Below are 15186 nucleotides of genomic sequence, written 5' to 3'. Positions count from 1 at the left end.
GGCCACTCGCAGGGCGCTAGTTAAAGGGGAGGTGGCAAGCACGTAAACAAAAAATTGGCAGACTTACTTGTCGCGGCCCATTGCCTCCTTGAACACGTGGTCCTTCCACGATCTGGCAGCCCGGCATTTCACTTGAGTGTCGGTCTGATGGCATGGCACCCTGTTCCCCGGTGGTCCAGCTAGGGCCCAGAATGTTGGCAGCTTGGGCCCTCCTCTTTAATGAAGGGAAGGGCCCCTTCTACACGGCAACGCTATGCGGCCTAGTGCGTAGTGCTATGCCCCGTTCCCTCCCCCTTAGCACCCCCGAGAGGAAGTGGAGCGCATTTTTTTGTGCTTCATTTCCTCTTGGGGGCGGTAACCCCAATTGTGCGAGTGGGCGGGACTTGCGCCCCGGCACAGGAACTCCAGGCTCGTGGATGTTACCGCCCCCAAAACAGGATGCTACACAATTTCCAGGCCTTTGTGAAATTTGCAGAATATTTATAATTTGAATATCAACTAAAGCTATAATGGGTGTGTAATCAGTAAAGTCCATCTCGCTGTCTCTTGCTCACACACACACCCATCCTCTGGGTTCAAAAACACAATGCTGAATATAGATTTTGCCTGAATACAACTTTTAAAATTTATACTCTAGATTTTTTTAAGATAATTTAGAAAAAACAAATATGTTGGAGACTGAGAAAAGCATTCTGTCATTTTCGGACTTTAAATACTACTAATGCATCTGGCAAATTGTGCACACTGCACATGCCCAGACTGCAGGACCTGCATTCTACGAACAACTTTATGCTCTGGGCAAAGATATGAAGTCCAAGCCCAGACTTTTGGGAGAAACTCAAGCTTTTCAAGTACATTTTGTAAAAATCCATTAAAAGGCACAAGGACGGATAGATTTAACCATGTTATTGCAAAATATATATATCTTACACTTCTTATTTTATTAATAAGATATTTGGGGTAAATAATTTAGAAATTTTAGTTACTGAGAAAAAAATGACAAAAATTTGTTCAAAAAGCATATTGAATAATTTGATTGGTTTATTAACAAATCCAAGATAGTGAAATGTTAATATGTTCTTATGGTTTTAGACAAGCATTAACTTGTTAAAGCTTGGACTGCAGTGTGATATTACATTGATCTCCAAAGCCATTGCTCATCTATCCATCTATTGTATATTGGCCCGGCATTTGGAATTGGGATGATGGCGAACTGGCAGTGTTCAGCTCATTACACCTTTTAAACTGACCGCAACTCCAGGATTTAGTGCAACGCATGCAGTAATCCTGAAGTTGCGGTCTGTCATTCACTGCTTTGTGCCACTCCCCTCCCCCTCCAGCCCCCACATAGTCGACAATCAGTGTAATCATTCAAATCAGGGAAACTGATGAAAACGTTAGCTTTTCCGCAGTAATTATGCTGTTAAATTCTCCATTAAGAGTTAAACCCAAAGGGATTAGGTGTAACTAGAGGTTTAACAGCGTATTGACTGCGACACAAAGGTTATGGGCCTGAAAAACTCATTTTAATTTTGTGAAATTTATCCATTTTAATAAAAAAAAATGTTTTTAAGAAATTAGTTTGTTTATTTTTATTTCAGGTTTTCCTTTTCCTCATGTGAGAGCATCAATCTTTGTTTTGGTCTCTGTAACATTTTTTTAAAGTTAGAATTTTAAGGGCTAGAAATTGCATAGTGACCGGTTTGGGGCGCTAACTTTTGCGGTTCCCCTATTTTAGGTATGCTTTTTATGTCTTCCACTATGAAGACAGATACAAAATATTTGTTTAAAGTCTCTGCCATTTCCTTATACCCCATTATAATTTCTATATCTAAGCCTCTGAGGGACTAACTCTTACTTTTGCTACTCTCTTCCTTTTTACATACTTGTAGAAGCTCTTACAATCTGTTTTTATATTTCTTGCTAGTTTTCTCTGATAATCTATTTTTTTCCCTTTTAATCAATTTTTTCGTCATCCTTTGCTGGTTTGTAAAGCTCTCCCAATCCCCAGGCTTAATACTATCCTTCACAACATTATAAGCCTCTTCTTTTAATCTAATACTATCCTTAACTTCTTTAGTTAGCCACAGATTGATCATTTTTCCTGTGGAATTTTCATTTCTCAATGGAATTATATTCGTTGAGAATTTTGGAATATTTCTTCAAATATTTGCTGCTGCTTATTTACCATCATACCTCTTAATCTAATTTCCCAATCTACCTTAGCCAACTCACCCCTCATACCTATGTAATTAGCTTTATTTAAGTTTAAGAATCTCGTTTCAGACCCAACGTGAAATTCTATCATATTATAATCACTCTTCTCCAGAGGATCCTTTACTATGAGATTACTAATTAAACCTGTTTCATTACACAATACAAGATCTAAAATAGCCTGTTCCCTTTGACAATTTGATTTATCCAATCTACATGAAGATTAAAGTCCCCAATGATTATTCTATTACGTTTGTTACAAGCTCCTATTATTTGTTGATTAATAGTCTGTCCAACTGTATAGCTACTGTTTGGGGACTTATAAACTACTCCCACCAGTGTTTTCTGCCCCTTGTTTTTTCTCTTATCTCCACCTATATTGATTTTACTTCCTGACCTTCCAAGCCAAGTTCCTTTCTCACTACTGTCCTTATGTCATCTTTTATTAGTAGGGCTACTCCCTCCTTTTCCATTCTGCCTGGCCTTTCAAAACGTCAAGAACCTTAGAATATTTAATTCCCAACCTTGGCCACCTTGCAACCATGCCCCTGTAATGGCTATGGTCAAAGCCAGTTATATCTATTTGTGCCACTAATTCATCTATCTAGTTATGAATGCTTCATGTAGTCAGATAAAGAGCCTTTAATTTTAACTTTTTACCATTATTCCCGGCTTTCACCTTATTCGCTGGTGCGCTATTACCATTAAACTTTCTGTCCCTTCCTGTCACACTCTGTTTATCTTCACCCAAATTGCACTGTTTTTCTCTCTAGATTTCTAAATTTACCCTCACCTGACCCATTCCCCACCCCCCCCCCCCATGCGGTATCCAGCATGGATTCTGTTGTCAGCTCGAATATCAACTCCAACTCCATGGACACAATCTGCTACCTTTTCCCCAACTCTATAGCCTCATTGCCCATTGCCTGGTCATCGTGAAATCGACTGTACTGTGTGCCTGTTACTTAGCTCTGTAGCTTTCAATGTGCCTGGAGTTTGAACCGCCAGGTGTCCATCACAGGCATGATACTGCAAACATCTGGGAGAGAAACTGGAGAAAAATTTAAAATAAAAAGAAAGACTTGCATTTATTTAGCGCCTTTCACGACCACTGGACCTCTCAAAGCACTTTACAGCCAATTAAGTACTTTTGGAGTGTAGTCACTGTTGCAATGTGGGAAACGCGGCAGCTAATTTGTGCACAACCAGCTCCCACAAACAGCAATGTGATAATGACCAGATCATTTGTTTTTATTACGTTGATTGAGGGATAAATATTGTCCCAGGACACCGGGGATAACTCCCCTGCTCTTCTTCGAAATAGTGCCATGTGATGTTTTACATCCACCTGACGGGGTCTCGGTTTAACATCCCATCTGAAAGATGAAAGGAAGAGAAAGTTGGGGACAGGTAAGAGAATTAACCTCATGGAGAGGCAAAGCTAGGGATGAAACTTAGGTCATAGATGAGCAGAAACCCCAAGAAATACTGAGAGGCAAATACAATGCACATGCACAAAAATATCTAGATAGACATCTTAGTGAAAGTGTAGGAAGAAAGAACTTGAAATTTTATAGTATCTTTCACATCCTTGGGATATCCCAAAGTGCTTTACAGCCAATTAAATACTTAATTATTCAACGGTGTTGTTTGGAAATGCAGCAGCCAATTTGTGCAGCACAAGGCTCCATAAAGAGTAATGAGATAAATGCCAGATGAACTGTTTTTGGTATTGTTGATTGAGATAAATGTTGACCAGGAAAGCAGGTGATATCTCCTGCTCTACTTCAATAGTGCCATGGGATCTTTTATTATCACTGGAGAAGGAAGTTGGGGACTTGGTTCAAAGACATGTAAAAAAGAATACATCTCTGGCAATGCAGCACCAGGTGTCGAGATTATGTGCTGAAGTCTCTGGATAGGGGCTTGTACCCATAACCATATGACTCAAAAGCCATGTCTGACACCTTTGTTGGCAGGGAAAGAACTGAAGTCCAAGGCACCTAGCAGAAGGTAAGTCTCCAGAGGCAAAACATATATTGGAAGAATTTCCAACAGAAGGTGGCCAATTTTATGGGAAAATTTGATCTTTTGTGAATTAATTCAGTTTCCATGTTTTTAATATTACTAATTGGCTCTGAAAATGTGGTCGGCAGTTGAGCTAAGGAGTACGCTGCCATGCTCTGAAAGAAATCCCCAATTACCTGGTGTGAGGCCCCCCTCAAAAACATGCATTGTTTGGCTGTGAGATGAGCGCAGCGTAGTGGCCCACAGATCCCAGGGGCACACTGTGTGCATAAGCGTACTTGGGATCACATGGGCAGGTGCTCCAATCAGAAAACAGAAGTCACTGATGCCTATTCATGATTTTTTAATCGTATTCACTCCAGTAAATTAATAAATAAATCAGTCTCTCATTCACCCCTGGTAAATTAATAATATGTCAGTTACTCATTCTTGGTAGAGTTGTGTTGGGATCAGGAGATAGTTAGGTGGACATAGATATTTATTTTGAAGAATTTTTATCATGACGGGTGTATATTTCAAGCTGCTGCATATCCCCCCCCCCACCCCGCCACCGCTCCCCTTACGCTGTGCAAACAGGCTCCTGCATCTGTTTGCACCAGCCATAACATTTTACTGTGTAATTGCTGGGCAGATGGTGGGAAATTAGCTCAACGCTGTGCCAGCAATGAGGATTTCATAGCTGGAGTGGATGATCTGTCAAGTTGCAATTTTGCACATGTGAACTTGCTGTCCATTTCAAAGGCGGTATGACGGCGTACTGAGAGTACGTCATCATACCGACTACAAATTCTGCCCCTATATATTTTATGTTTATACCCTCGTTAGCACAGGAAACATAGGACAGGGGGTGACTTGCATAAAAAGGGTGTGTGCTTCCAACATTTGCAGCATTTGTGGCATGGCCATACCATGGAAGCACCGGAAATTTGGAGTGGCACTTTGCCATTGGGAAATTACATTGTGGACCCCATTTACACCACTTGTTCGGCAGCTATGCCTGCGTCACATAGCAATACTTTCCGTTGGCTATATGCTGGATGAAACTGGCAGCAATTCCAATGGAAATTGTCATCCCACCAGTCCTGGTTTCAACTGTGCCAAGACAAGGGAGGGCGGCAAGGGAGAGATTCATCTCAGTTGGACTCCCTCAGCAGAGTTGGTGCCAATTTTATGGTCAAAACAGCCAAAAATTTCTAGGTTAGATTTTGAGGAGACTTTAAAAGACAGGGAAAGAAGTAGCAAGACAAAGAGGTTTAAGAAGGGAGTTCCAACAAGTAGTGCCAAGATGGCTGAAATATATGCCACCGACGGATGCGCGGCAGCAGTAGAGTAGGCCAGGCTCACATGGACAAAGGGAGGGTGGTGGTGCTGGGACAGGAGGCTAGTGGATGTTGTAGAGATATGGTGGGCCAAGGCCATACAGGTATTTATAAAAAAGGATAAGGATGAAGAATCCAGTGTGTTGGAGGACAGAGTGGCAGTGGAAATCAGTTAGGAAAGGGTAATGTGTGAGATGGGCTTTGTATGAAATAGGATGTGGGTGGCAGAATTTTGAGTTTGAGTAGGATGGAGTGCAGGATGTCAGCAAGGGGAATGTTGGAGAAATCAAGCCTTAAGGAAACAAACATGTGGATAGGGTTTCTGTGGCAGTCAGGTAAGGTTAGGGCAGAGGTGAGAAATGTTGTGGATATTGAAGGAAGTAGCCTTGATGATAGTTAAGTTAAGGGGATGAAACCAAGTTTTGTGTTGAACAGGATACCAAAGTAACAGATAATCTGGTTCGATCTGAGTGAGCATCTAGGAAGGGGAATGGAGTTGGGAGAAAGGGAGGCTTTGGTAGGATCTAAGAACATAAGAACATAAGAAATAGGAGCAGGAGTAGGCCATTTGGTCCCTCGAGCCTGCTCCGTCATTCAATAAGATCATGGCTGATCTGATCCTGGACTCAGCTCCACTTCCCTGCCTGTTCCCCATAACCCTTGACTCCCTTATCATTCAAAAATCTGTCTATCTCCATCTTAAATATATTCAATGACCCATCCTCCATAGCTCTCTGGGGTAGAGAATTCCAAAGATTCACAACCCTCAGAGAAGAAATTTCTCCTCATTTCCGTTCTAAATGGGCGACTCCTTATTCTGAAACTATGCCCCCTAGTTCTAGATCCCCCCACTAGGGGAAACATCCTCTCTGCATCTACCCTGTCAAGCCACCTCAGAATCTTATACATTTCAATAAGATCACTTCTCATTCTTCTAAACTCCAATGAGTATAGGCCTAACCTGCTCAACCTTTCTTCATAAGGCAACACCTTCATCTCAGGAATCAACTTTATGAACCTCCTCTGAACTGCCTCCAATGCAAGTACATATCTCCTTAAATAAGGAGATCAAAACTGTATGCAGTACTCCAGATATGGTCTCACCAACACCCTGTACAGTTGTAGTAGGACTTTCCTACTTTTAATCTCCACCCCCCTTGCAATAAAGGCCAACATTCCATTTGCCTTCCAAATTACTTGCTGTACCTGCATGCTAACTGTTTGTGTTTCATGTATAAGGACCCCTAGATCCCTCTGTACCTCAGCATTTTGTAATCTCTCCCCATCTCCCCATTTAAATAATAATTTGCTTTTTTATTTTTCCCACTAAAGTGGATAACCTCACATTTTCCCACATTATCCGCCAATTTTTACCCATTCACTTAGCCTGTCTATATATCTTTGCAGATTCTTTACGACCTCCTCACAACTTGCTTTCCCACGTATCTTTGTATCATCAGCAAATTTGGAAACATTACACTCAGTCCCTTCATCCAAGTCATTAATATAGATTGTAAATAGTTGAGACCCCAGCACTGATCCCTGTGGCAACCCACTAGTTACAGTTTGCCAACCGAAAAATGACCCATTTATCCCTACTCTCTGTTTTCTGTTAGGTAGCCAATCCTTTATCCATGCTAACATATTACCCCCAACCCCGTGAGCTTTCATCTTGTGCAGTAACCTTTTATGTGACACCTTGTCGAATGCCTTCTGGAAATCCAAATACACCACATCCACTGGTTCCCCATTATCCACCCTGTTTGTTACATCTCAAAGAACTCTAGCAAATTTGTCAAAAATGAATTCCCTTTCATAAATCCATGCTGACTCTGCTTGACTGTATTATGATTTTGTAAATGTCCTGCTACTGCTTCCCTCATACAGGTGCAGCGTCGAGAATCCGGAGTTCCGGAATCTAGAATTTTCTGGAATCCGGACTCCAGGGCGATCGGTGGCAGGGTCATCAGGAATCCGGACCCGACGACCCTGCCGACCTTGGGGCCCCACCGCTGTCCGACCTCGGGCCTCTCCTCACCGCGTCTCACCTCCCCCTGCTTGCCTTACCGTCGCTGTACTTACCTCGGGGCCTACTTCCCGGCCCGCCAGATGACCTCCTTGGTGGGGCCGGCCTGCCCGAATACCTCCTCAGCGAGGCCCACCCGACAACCTCCTTGGTGGGGCCGGCCTGACGACATCCTCCTCGGTGGGTCCGGACGGCCTGAACAGCTCCTCGGCAGGAATTCCGCCCCCCCCACCCACCACCCCCTTTCTGATGTTCCGAAATCCGCAAATACCTGAACCTGGGCTTGGGTGTTTCCAGATTCGTGATGGCAGAAAGACGATTGAAAGACCGGAAAAGCCCGGAATCCGGTACGGTCTCGATCCCAAGGATTTCGGATATTAGGTGCTGCACCTGTAATGGACTCCAGGAATTTCCCAATGACAGATGTTAGGCTAACTGGTCTATAATTTCCTGCTTCAGCCTCTCTCATGGCTAGTTCAACATAGAATCTAACAATACATAAACAGGCTATTTGGTTAATCAAGTCAGTGAGTAAGTACGCCTCTTTTTGCTTTCAATGTGTAATACCTTGCACACACATGGCACATACTAAAATGACAGTAGCATTTTGTAATCCAGTATTTTGGACAATATACATAACTAGGTCAACAGCTAAACAAACAGAATGCAAAATATGTCCACACATGTTGGGAAACAACATAGAAACATAGAAACATAGAAAATAGGTGCAGGAGTAGACCATTCTGCCCTTCGAGCCTGCAACGCCATTCAATGAGTTCATGGCTGAACATGCAACTTCAGTACCCCATTCCTGCTTTCTCGCCATACCCCTTGATCTCCCTAGTAGTAAGGACTACATCTAACTTCTTTTTGAATATATTTAGTGAATTGGCCTCAACAACTTTCTGTGGTAGAGAATTCCACAGGTTCACCACTCTCTGGGTGAAGAAGTTTCTCCTCATCTCGGTCCTAAATGGCTTACCCCTTATCCTTAGACAATGAGAAGCTGGATTTTAGAACTCAGGGTACAGGATTAATTTATAAATCTTTGAAATATAGTCATTTTTAAATAGATGCAATTTTTCTTTCACAATAATACAAAAGTATTTTTAGTCTAAAATAAAATGCAGCCAACAATGCCCCAAAGGTTGATTTAACTGACAGGTTTACCGTAGTTTTTCTTCTAGTTCTCCCCAAAAAGCTATCAAATTCTTATTAGATGAATGTACTATTGTAGTAAGAGGCTTGCCAAAATAGGTCTCAATATCTCTGGATTAGGGAGGGGAACATTGGAAACCAGACAAGTTTCCTAACAAAACAAAAAATTGGAAAATAACATTACATTTTATGAAATGGTTTTACAAATGAACATATGTCCAGAAAAGGATGTAAGTAGGATTTGATAAAATCATTGCTTAGCGATTAATAAAATTAAATGTCTCAAACGACATGCATAAACAAACCCAAATTCAGTGCTGACCCAGCTGGAACTCCCACAACTGGTAGCTATGGCAGCAGACATTCTTAATTATAATTAATATGGGAGAGGCAAACTTGGGTCTAATTGCTGTAGCCAACATTTGTTTTCAGCTAGGTAGAAGCTAACTCTCACTCAAACTTTATATCTTCAACATAAAAATGTCATGGATGAGGAAAGGCCATTGCCCAATTGAAGAGCAGAGCTCTAATACAATAAAATAACTCCTTGTTTATACCTTAGATTATTGCACACATTTATCAGTCTTGACATCTGTTCTACATTTACTTTCACTAAATTTCTGTATGTTTTTGGGTTCTACATTCTTGGCATACTGTAGTGATATTTATTGATATAACATTTTGGGCTTATCTACTTCATACCATTTAATATTTTACATATTTTCATGAGACTGCCGTTTATGAACGTCCTTCTTTCTAAACTGTAGAAGTGAAGCTCATCCAAATTACACTTGGGATCAATCTTATTGCTATTTTGTGAAGAGGGCATATAAAAGAGCCCCCAGTCTGACAATCTACCTCAGTGAATACTCTTTTATAAATTTAAACCAGATTCTTATTTAGTTCTATGCTGGTTTGTAGTTTAATTAGAAGGCTTTCATGTAGAATGTTGCCAAAAGCTTTCAGATAGTCCAAATAAATTGGATTTTAGGGAGTGCCACTCTCTACCTTTTGTGTAGCACCGTCAAAGAGGTCCGAGTAGTTGGTCAGCTGGAACTCCCCTTTGTAAGCTCCTACTGGCTGTATTAGGGCTGAAAATTTCCTTCTATTCTGATGTAATCTGACCGCAGGAATCCATCCGAAAGGCCAGGACCCCATCTTACATTTCAGTTTCTGGATTGCCTCAAGTGTGGGTGGAGGGAGACAGATGGCCATCAACATAACAGGGAAGAGGAGCATGATTGGGTAGGGGAATTTCCTATGTCAGGATTCCCATGACCTTGGTCCCAAAAAAGGGACCTGGCTTATCTTTGGTCAGATCAGACATACTAGTCACCTCTGTGGCGAAAGAGGGGCCCATCTCTGGGTCCACACTGGAATTGTGGCTTGGACCTCTAAAAAGAAAACTGGAATTTCTTCACCGTGTCCCCCTTACAATGCAGGAATTCAGAATGCTAAGGCCCCGATACCCACTCTGTGCGTCGGGAACCTATACCGGACTTTCTGGCCTCTTCAATGTGATGGTAGGGGTCGATATGGGTGAGGGGGCATCCCTGATGCTATTCAAATCGCAGGACCTCTGTCTTGCCCAATGAACTTTGGCGGAGTCACCGCCGGTGATGATCCGGGTCAGGTGTCTCTCGCCAGTTACATTGAGAGGTGGGGGCCGAAGACAACGACTTCATTTTTTTCAATATTTAATTTGAGGAAATTTCTGCTCATGCAATACTGGATGTCAGACAAGCAGCATGACAAATCAGAGTCAGTGGACAGGTTGAGCGAGTTGATCGTGAGGTAGAGCTAGGTGTCATCAACGTACGTGTGCAACTTGATGTTGTGTTTCTGGTGATGCTGCCGAGAGGCAGCATGTAGATGAGAAATCAGAGGGGACCAAGGATAGATCGTCAGGTGTGGAAGCAGAAAGAGAAGCCACTGCAGGAGATTCACTGGCTATGGTGGGATAGAAAAGAATGGAACCAGGTGAGGGAAATCCCATTCAGCTGGAGAAGGGAGGAGAGGCTCTGAAGGAGGATGGCGTGGCCAAGAGTGTCAAAGGCTGCAGGTTGGTCGAGAAGAATGAGGAGGGATAGGAACCCACAGTCACATTTGTGACTTTGATAAGGGACGTTTCAATGCACTAATGTGCCTAGTTCCAGTTCTGCAGAACCTCATCAATGCTTTGATATTCTGTAATGATGTTAGCCATAGCCCCACAGATTTCCTCCATCGTCTCCTTCAGCACCTCAGAATATAAACCATTTGGTCCAGGTGATTTGTTAGTTCGCTTATTGTGTTTATTTGTTTATTAAATACCTCTGCCACACTGACTTCAAAATCATCTGGGACACTGGATGAATTATAGAAACAGGATATGAATTTAAAATTCTCTCTAGTGACTATCTCTACAAAATATCAATTTAATATTTCAACTATTTTATCCTCAACTTTACCATCACGTTGACCATTTGAACTTCTAGTTTTCCTCCCAACTACCTTTATACTATTATGATATTGGAAATGTTTTTTGTTACTCTTTGCACTTCTAACATATCTTTAAAATTTTGGGGGAGATATTTGGGCCAGAAATTGCAGTCGGAGGCTTCCCGCGGGCTGATGCCTCCGACCCCAATTTTTTTTACAAAAGTACCTGGTGATCCTGGAGGAACGAACACTTCGGCTCCGAGGCCTAGATGCACAGCCCGGTGCAGAGACCCACGCATTCCAGGAGCGTACGGGGATCCTGGGATCACGTGGGCCTGGACCACCAATGAACATGGAGTATTCTCATTGATAGTAATGGTGAATTCTGTTTGTATGGAGCTCCCATTACTATGAATGGGAATACCTCCAAAAACACAGAAACACAATACAAATTAAAAAAAACACCTCACATATTTAAAATTAATTGAAATTAAATTAAATTAAAAGTTTTAGAATTAAAAAAAAATTTTTTGAATATTTTTTGAATATGTTTTAATAGGGTTAAAAATAAACTTACATTAATGGACAGGATTTTTAATATAAAAATTTGTGATAAAATATAATTTTTCTATCTTTTAAAACTTTTACGCTGATAAAAGCAGGCCTGACAAGCAAATAGCCTGAGTCTCCCCCGCAAAGGCCCTTCTCCCAGGGATGCATGCGATCTGTCAAAATAAATGTTGACAGATCATGTGTCGGGTCACTTTGCGCACCTAAACCCTGAACTTGTGTGACCACTTCGGGCGCGTGCGCACATCGTATACACCCGGAGAGGCCGCAATTTATGACTTGTTAATCCTGTCCTCCATCTGCCTGTTAACTTCAGCCAGATTCTTTCATTTTATGTTTCCTCAGGTTATCAAAACATCCTGTAGAGTTCTCTCTGTCCTTTTGCCCCCATAGTTTCTTTCTCTTTTTTTCCATTTTCATTTCTCTATTCATCCATTTTGAACAATGCTTTTTTAGCTTGCACTTATTTTGTATACTCAGCATTGTTTTAGATGTGGTCCAATTGCTCCTTAACTGAACTTTCATCAATGTTCCAGTTAATTTCTTTATAAATTTTCTATTTTTGTACTTGCCACAATAATCTTAAATGTATTCATGTTGTAGTCACTAGAGGTTGCACTATTTCTATATTATCCGTCCTTGCAAACTACCAGCCCATCTCCAGCCTCCCTTTCCTCTCCAAAGTCCTTGAACGTGTTGTCGCCTCCCAAATCCGTGCCCATCTTTACCGCAACTCCATGATTGAATTTCTCCAGTCAGGTTTCCACCCCTGCCACAGTACCGAAATGGCTTTTTATCAAAGCCACAGATGACATCCTTTGTGATGGTGACCAAGGTAAACTATCCCTCCTCGACCTGTCTGCAGCCTTTGACTTGGTTGACCACTCCATTCAACTCCAACTCCTCTCCACCGTCGTCCAGCTGGGTGGGACTGCACTCACCTGTTTTCATTATCTATCTATTCGTAGCCAGAAAATTACTTGCAACAACTTTTCTTCCTGCCCCTGCATCGTTACCTCTGGTGTCCCCCAAGGATCTATACTTGGCCCCCTCCTATTTCTCATCTACATGTCGCGCCTTAGTGATATCATCTGAAAACACAGCATCAGTTTCCACGCGTAGGCTGATGACACCTAGCTCTACGTCTCCACTACTTCTCTCGACCCCTCCATGGTCTCTAAATTGTCAGACTGCTTGTCTGACATTCAGTTCCGGGTGAGAAGAAATGTTCTCCAATTGAATGTTGGGAAGACCGAAGCCATTGTTTTTGGTCCCCGCCACAAATTCCGTTCCCTAGCCACTGACTCCATCCCTCTCCCCAACATCTGTTTGAGGCTGAACCACACTGTTTACAACCTTGGTGTCATATTTGACCCGAGAATGAGCTTCCGACCGCATATCCGCAGCATAACTAAGACCGCCTATTTCCACCTCCGTAACATCGCCCTTCTCCATCCTTGCCTCAGCTCATCCGCTGCTGAAACCCTAATCCATGCCTTTATTACATCTAAACTTGACTATTCCAACTGGCTGACTTCTCACATTCCACACTACATAAACTTAAAGTCATCCAAAACTCGGCTGCCCATGTCCTAACTCGCACCAAGTCTTGTTCATCCATCACCCCTGTACTCGCTGGCCTACATTGGCTTCCTGTTAAGCAACCACTCAATTTCAAAATTCTCATCCTTGTTTTCAAATCCCTCCATGGCCTCACTTCTCCCTATCTCTGTAATCTGTTCCAGCCTGACCACCCCCCGGCATATCTGTGCTCCTCTAATTCTGCCCTCTTGAGTATCCCTGATTTATAATCGCTCAACCATTGGTGGCCGTGTCTTCTGTTGCCTAGGCCCTAAGTTCTGGAATTCCCTGCCTAAAGCTCTCCATCTCTCTACCTCTCTCACCTCCTTTAAGACGCTCCTTAAAACCTACCTCTTTGACCAAGCTTTGGGTCATCTTCCCTAATTTCTCCTTATGTGGCTTGGTGTAAATTTTTTTGTCTTATAATACTCCTGTGAAGCGCGTTGGGACATTTTACTACGTTAAAGGTGCTATATAAATACAAGTTGTTAAGGTGTTAAAAGCGTGTAATGAAGGCCAACTTCAGGGACCAATATCCTGTGCAAAGGATGACTGAAAGACATCTGTTCTGTTTTTGAGTTGGGCCATTTTTCAGGTGTCACTAGTGACAAATGTAAATGATGGGCCTAACAGCTGTTTTAAGCCCCAACTGGGAAATTGTGTATCATAGAGCGTAGCATGTACTGGTTTCTTCAGCGGCTGCTGCGGCCTAAGCATTGCTCGCCATCAAAAGGTAAGTGCTCCATCAGCTCCATATTCTCCCCCTCCACCCTCCCCCCCTCAACTGCCCCAGAACTCACCTTCGGTTTTCTACTAGCAAGGCAAGTGGTCCAATATTAATTTTCTTCCGACAGGCAAGCTGCCTGTGGAGGTGTAATGTGTGCCAGCAGCTCACCCACTTAATATTAAATAGGCCCAAGGCCCAATTTTGACCGGCCTCAGCACACTTGATTTGGGCATGTATTTCATTTTGGCTTTCCTGGGGTATCAATTTAGCTTCCTCAATTTCTAAATTACCCCCTCATCTCCAGCTTTCTCTATTCTTCTGCAACATCCTATCTATACCTTTGCTTTTGAATTCATTCCAATCTTCTGAGATAAGTCATGTTTCTGCAACTTCCTAACTCAAGCATCATGAGGGTGAACCTCACCTTGGGCGGCAGCACAAACTGGGCCATCATGAATCGGCAGCCTGCTTTACACCCCAGCTGATATTCTATTGCCCGTTTGCACCCCTGCCCAAGATGGATTTCACCTCCCACATTTTGATTGCTTTTAGCACTGAGGTATCAGAATTAAAAGTAATTTCTACTTTTCTCCTAGATTGTTCAGCCTCTTTGTTTTTGAAATTAAGCTGTATGAATATTAAGATACAAATGCTTAATACATTAAAATAAAGTGATTAGCATTTTCTTTTTTTTAAACTTTTTTTTTGAATGGTTACAGCATGGAAGAAGGCTATTCGGCCCCTCGAGCCCGTACCGACTCTCAGCTAGTCCCACTCCCCTGCCCTTTCCCCGTAGTCCTGCAAATTATTTTTCTTCAGATACTTAACCAACTCCCTTTGAAAGATAAGATTGAGTCTGCCTCCATCACCCTTTCAGACAGTGCACTCCAGCATCCAACCACTCGCTGCATAAAAAAGTTTTACTTACATCGCCTTTGGTTCTTTTGCCAATCACCTTAAATCTGGTCCTCTGGTTCTCGACCCAGCAGACAAAGAAATTTCATATGAAGACATTGAGCATTCAAATGCTAATACTCTCACATAATTTCAAGGCCTTTGTGTCTACTTTGACCAGCTGTATCTTCTACTTTGGTTATTCTCTTAACTATGTTCCAAGCTCTGTTTATCTGTATTTCGCATCA

At 42.3% G+C, this 15186-nt stretch overlaps 1 protein-coding gene across 2 annotated transcripts in view; it reads right to left on the bottom strand.

The window, feature by feature from the left end:
- Nucleotides 1-15186, bottom strand: part of LOC139240204 (integrin alpha-2-like) — a 233106-nt gene that overhangs the window by 26460 nt on the left and 191460 nt on the right. The window lies entirely within an intron of this gene.

Source organism: Pristiophorus japonicus, chromosome 2 (genome assembly GCF_044704955.1).
Source record: "Pristiophorus japonicus isolate sPriJap1 chromosome 2, sPriJap1.hap1, whole genome shotgun sequence".
Lineage (NCBI taxonomy): Eukaryota > Metazoa > Chordata > Chondrichthyes > Pristiophoridae > Pristiophorus > Pristiophorus japonicus.
This window is presented reverse-complemented; position numbering and strand designations above follow the sequence as displayed.